Source organism: Solanum pennellii, chromosome 6 (genome assembly GCF_001406875.1).
Source record: "Solanum pennellii chromosome 6, SPENNV200".
NCBI lineage: Eukaryota > Viridiplantae > Streptophyta > Magnoliopsida > Solanales > Solanaceae > Solanum > Solanum pennellii.
The window spans coordinates 2,322,944-2,328,732 of NC_028642.1; the positions used below are offsets into that span (position 1 = coordinate 2,322,944).

Sequence of the window (5,789 nt, forward strand, 5' to 3'; positions counted from 1 at the left end):
TAAATGGGGAAATTTACAATGATTTATGTCAAGCAAACAATATAGTTGAACATTCTACACGTTAGAATAAGAATGTTTGTTCACTTTGATCAAGCTTTTAAATTTTATCATCCCTTTACCAATGATTATTTATTTATTATAAAATTTTATATCGTCGGTTGATGATCATTTGATTCCCCAAAAATATCAAGTAGTAACAGTTCTTGGAACCAAAAGGATAAATTATTAAACCATATTTTGAGATGATTGATTGAAGGATAAATGATAAGATGTTATAGTTATCATTTTGTTAAAGGAGTAGATATTATGTCCCAATATCTTGAATTTGTAAACAAAAGATTCATTATTGCTATCGAAATGCTAGATTCTCTAGTATATATATATATATATATATATATATATATAAGTGTGAGCTCTTAAAACCTTAAAATTGAATTACCATTTTATCCTTCATTTAAACATTATTTTTTATGTACAAAAAAAAATAGATATTTGTAATAAATTTATTGGAAGATGGAAAGTCATTTAGCGGAAGTCCAAACATTTCAAAACTGAAGAGTTATCATGACACTTATTTCACATTATTATTGTCAAACTTCAATGTGTAATTGTTAACAATTATATATATGGGGATGTTCATGAATTATTTGATAAGCAAGGAGAGATTCAAGCCACTCAAGAATTATTTTTCAATGCTCTCTTTGATCAGTAAGTTTAATAATTAAAAAAGATGTTGCTCTTATTTCCTTAAATAAAATTTTATGTTTATTTTTTGAATTTTTGACTAGAAATCATTTTCACATGTATTCATCACCTTGAAATGTGTATGCATGTTTATTTATGAATTATGATTTGGAATACGAAGGTTAAATTATCTAATTATTTTATATCATTTCATGAATTCAAATGGAATATTTATATATTCTTTAAAATAGATTTTACATATCTATAAATTACAATCAAAAATGAAAGAAAATTCACCTTTAATTATTCTGTGTTTGTAGATAATCCTTTTAGTTTTTTTTTATGATTGAAAATGTGTTAGTAAGAAAGAAAATAATAAAAATAAAACGGAGGGGACAAACAAAAGGGGAAGACAAGAATTAAGGCAAAGGATACATAATAATAATGTTAGAGAAAACAATAATAAAGTAAGAGAAAAAAAGGATAAAAAAATTAAAATATGATAAGAAGTATGAAAAATAACTATGACCAAATTATCAAAAAATTTTGTTCATGCTACAAAGGAGAATAAACACGCTACTATGTCATTTGAATGTAATATGGAGAGAACATATATAGTTGTTACAAGTACGTATGGTAATTCAAGCTTTGATACAAATTGAGAAGGTCTGTTATGTGTGTATTGTCCCTTTTTTAGAAAAGTAACAAACTAATATATTATAGGTTTCGACCTAATAACATAAAAAAGTAAATTATTTATCATATTAAATTTTATTGTCCATGCTTGACAAGTTATCGAAATATATAATTATTTGGACTTACATTTTACAATAAAGAAGTCATTTATATAACTCGATTGTTCATTTATATTTTTTCGCTAAATCGTTTGTGAAATTCTTTAAAATGTGATTATATTTTTTTTGTTAAACTTTCATTTTTATAATATTAACTCCTACCACATATACTATTTTCATTGGACTCACGTGCAAAACCTGTGTCCTGAACTAGTTATATTATAAGTGGGAAGCCTCCAAGTCAAAAGTTGAATTACCAAAATGTCCTTATAATGTCACTATATTGATGAACAAAAATTTACACATTAATTATACATAAATACTATTATTTTCTATTAAACAATATTCTTATATATTTATGGAAAAAAATATAAATACACACTCTTAAAAGCTAGGTTTTTTATTTATTATCTCTTTTTTTTTTCATTCTTCTTCCTATTATTTTGCTTTATATCTTATTTGTATAAATTCCAAAAATCATATTATATTATAAGTGGGTAGCCTCCAAGTCAAAAGTTGAATTACCAAAATGTCCTTATAATGTCATTATATTGATGAACAAAAATGTACACATCAATTATAAATAAGTACTATTATTTTCTATTAAACAATATTCTTATATATTTATGGAAAAAATATAAATGACACTCTTAAAAGCTTGGTTTGTTATTTATTTAGTTTCTCTTCTTCTTTTTCATTCTTCTTCCTATTATTTTGCTTTATATCTTATTTGTATAAATTCCAAAAAAGACCTACAACTTAAGAACTACATCGGTTAAAAATATATTTTAATAGTACCTTATTGAAAATACTATAAGTTTCTATCAAAACAAAACTGAACCCACAATTAATGGTTACAAACTTATAATACTTCTTGTATAATTTTTTGAATATTTATATTTTAATTTTATAATATTGAGTTAAATTGATCCAATTTAGCTTCGTAAAATTAATCTAATTGACTCTCGATTAACCAAGACTGTCACAAAATTTGGGATGTAAGGCAGTAAATCTCTCCCTTAAAACTCATGGTGTTAATACATCATGTATAAAAAAATTCATACAAAGGATATAAATGTTTTATAACTATATAGTTAAATCTTATTATTTAAGCGTTTTAGTTATTTGCCATATATATATATATAAATATATATATATATATAAAAGTTGTACCACAAAAAAGTTAAATTGTACTACTTTATTTTGTTATTTCATTATTTACGTTTGGACTAAGTACAACCCAACAAGTACCCTTTTATATGAGCTTGTGACACATGTTGTACCCTTTTATATGAGCTTGTGACACATGTTTTTTGTTTGTGATATATCCCTCTTCCTTCCCACTAGGAACTTTAAGAACAAATACTTTTGTGAAATGACTCGAAGACTTCATTTGAAATTTTCAGGAAAACTTGAGTCATCTTAGGTATGCATTGCCTCTTACCTTCTTTCTTTCTTCTCTTTTTAGTCTATGATTGATCACCTTTTTCAATTTTTTCATTTGATGAGTTTGAACCTTTTTCAATTTTTTCATTTGATGGGTTTCAAATTTTTTCAAGTTGTGGTAAAAACTTGATTGGATGTTGTTTTTGCTTCCGTTTTCTACTTTCCCTATTTTGTATCTCAATTTTTTTTCGTAATTTTTGTTATTGAAATGTAGTGTTTCTTCCGCTTTGTTTTGGATATGGGTGTTCTTTCAGCATCTTCGCTTTATATAAATCTATTTCTGTATATGGTTCTGATGGAGGACCTTTGATCTTAGAAAATGCATTTATATACCACTGTTTGTTGAATACGAAGAAATGCCCAAAAATTACATGTGACAGGTGAGTCTGTCAACAAAGCAACAAAAAAATGAAATGAAAATGATATGGTCAAATATAATTGCATTATCACTTACTATTCTCTCAAAATTTTGAACCAGACATAGAGAAATCGCATCAACTCAACATAATCACCCATTTATGGTGCACAACTCTCTGTCAGATTAGTGTGTTTTCGTGTGATAATTGTCAAATGGGTGAATTTGATGATCTCCCCAACCAATTATACAAGAATATTAGAAACAAGTGGAATTGGGTATTTCAAAACAGGAAAGTCATATTTGCCGTTTTTGCTTTGCTTATTTGTTTCTGGAGTGATGGCTGAAAACTTTATCTAAACTATCATGTGTGTGTCTGAGTTTCTTAGATGAAATATCAATCATCGATTCACCTAGGAGAAGTGAATTTTTTATGGTTGATGGGTGTTTTGATAAATAGTTGGCGGTGTACTTCAATAATGAAACTAAAATACAAGGACACTTTAGGAGCTTTTTACCATCAACTCTTTTGTTTCTTATTTCTTGCAAAATGATTTTTTGTTATTCCGTGTAAATTAAATAGATAATGTCCATGAATCTATAGAAAATTTTGAAATAGTTTTCCAAACTAATTATTTTTGCTCCTCCAGAAGGTCTTTGATAGATGTGAAAAAGAAAGTTAATGTATGACTCATGTTGGATGACATTATTAATGTTACAAACGATTGTAAAACACTTCTAATTTTGTGCATTTATATTTATTTTTCACGATTATATATCAAGTGATCTTTTGATATGTTCTTTTTGTTGTTTCTTGCAGGCCGCATGCAATATGCCTTCAGTTTTTGGATTGTGTCAGGAATGATACGAATGATATGATTTCCTCTGCTGACTGTAAGGTGCACGCATAGCGCATATTCTGTTTTGGCATTTCATATTTATAGGAAATGCACTGATGGTAGCAGCATGTGGTGCTATAAGTTTCAAATTTTAACTCTTTATTGTTTTGTCTACTGAATTTCCCATTTAGATTCAAGTGATGATTCAATATGATGATATTGTTGTTAAATCGGAAATTATCTTTTTTGGCCAAATAGACTAAGTATTGACATTTTAATTATGTTGCCTAATTCTATATTAACTTAGGCGAGAAATAATAATTTTAAACTATGGAAAGAAATATAGTACTAATTAATATATAGTACTTCCTCCGTTTAAAAAAGAATGACCATATTTCCTTTTTAGTTTGTTTAAAAAGGAACGACTCCTTTTCTTTTTTGGCAACACTTTTAACTTTAACTTTTCACGTGGCATGACATGTTTAAGATTACAAATGCTTAAGATGTACAAGATTAAAGGGTATTTTGTTACATTTGACATAATTTTAATTTAGAACCACAAGATTATAAAGTCTTCTTTCTTTTCTTAAATGTCGTTCCAAGTCAAATTAGGTCATCCTTTTTGAAATGAAACGGAGGGAGTAGTATTTATTTGATGTATGTCTTCCCCCATGCTATAAATATGACATATAAGTTTTATGAAAGAGACATAATGAGAAGTGAGAAAAATGATAAAGAAACAGCCAGAACAAGGCAATACATCTAATAAAGTGGGACAATGTCACATTAGACAAGAAAATAGTAGCCCTAGAAATAAATAGATGAAGGAAAAAAATAATTTACTCATGAAGTGTTTATGAAAATATATTGTTGTTCATTCCTATTGCAACAAGATGGACTTTATCGAGGCTGAGAATGGACCAACTATTAAATCTTGGGTAAAAATTTGTGAATGGTATATATACAACTTTACAAGGCTATATGAAAGTGATATTTTGATAACATATAAGAGGACGTGATTCTTTTAAACTAATTGTGTTTTGTTTCAGATGATGGAAGAAAAATAGCATTTGGGCATGGCACGACAGCGGAAGAAGTCACATACTTGTGTTTTGTAGCACCACGACATTTAATGGGTATTGTATAAAATTACTTTATACCGAACAAAGAAATCTTCTTTTAATACATTTTTTTATCCGTTTCTTATCCCGTTTCAGTTGGTTCTCTATATTTGATCAGAGGTTCAATTTAACGGTTTCTTCAAGCTTTGCTTAATTAATTTTGTAAGTTGAAATATCTTACTTTCAACTATTTAATGCTACTTGATGTTATGATTTTATCTGCGAATACATTTTTGAATTTCTTTTATATATAATTTAGCAGCTTATGATGCTTCATTTTGACAATTGTGTCATCATATCCCCCAGATCCACAAAAGACATTATGACCAACAACGGTGTTGTCCATTTATATTAAAATAATATATTTTTAGGATGTTAATGAAATGCTTTTAACTTCCTTGCTGACTAATTATGAAAGAAAGGGGCAAGGTATTAAGGATGTATATAGTGCTATTTCAATTAAGTAAGTTTTACTTTTTTGGTGATTATCTTTAATTTATATATAAAAAAATGTGGATATGGATGGAAAAATGTTATATATATATATATA

The 5,789-nt window shown here is 27.1% G+C and overlaps 1 pseudogene; it reads left to right on the forward strand.

Moving 5' to 3' along the window:
* Positions 1–2,795: 2,795 nt before the first annotated feature.
* LOC107021293 overlaps positions 2,796–5,789 on the forward strand; it is a 17,670-nt pseudogene continuing 14,676 nt past the window's right edge.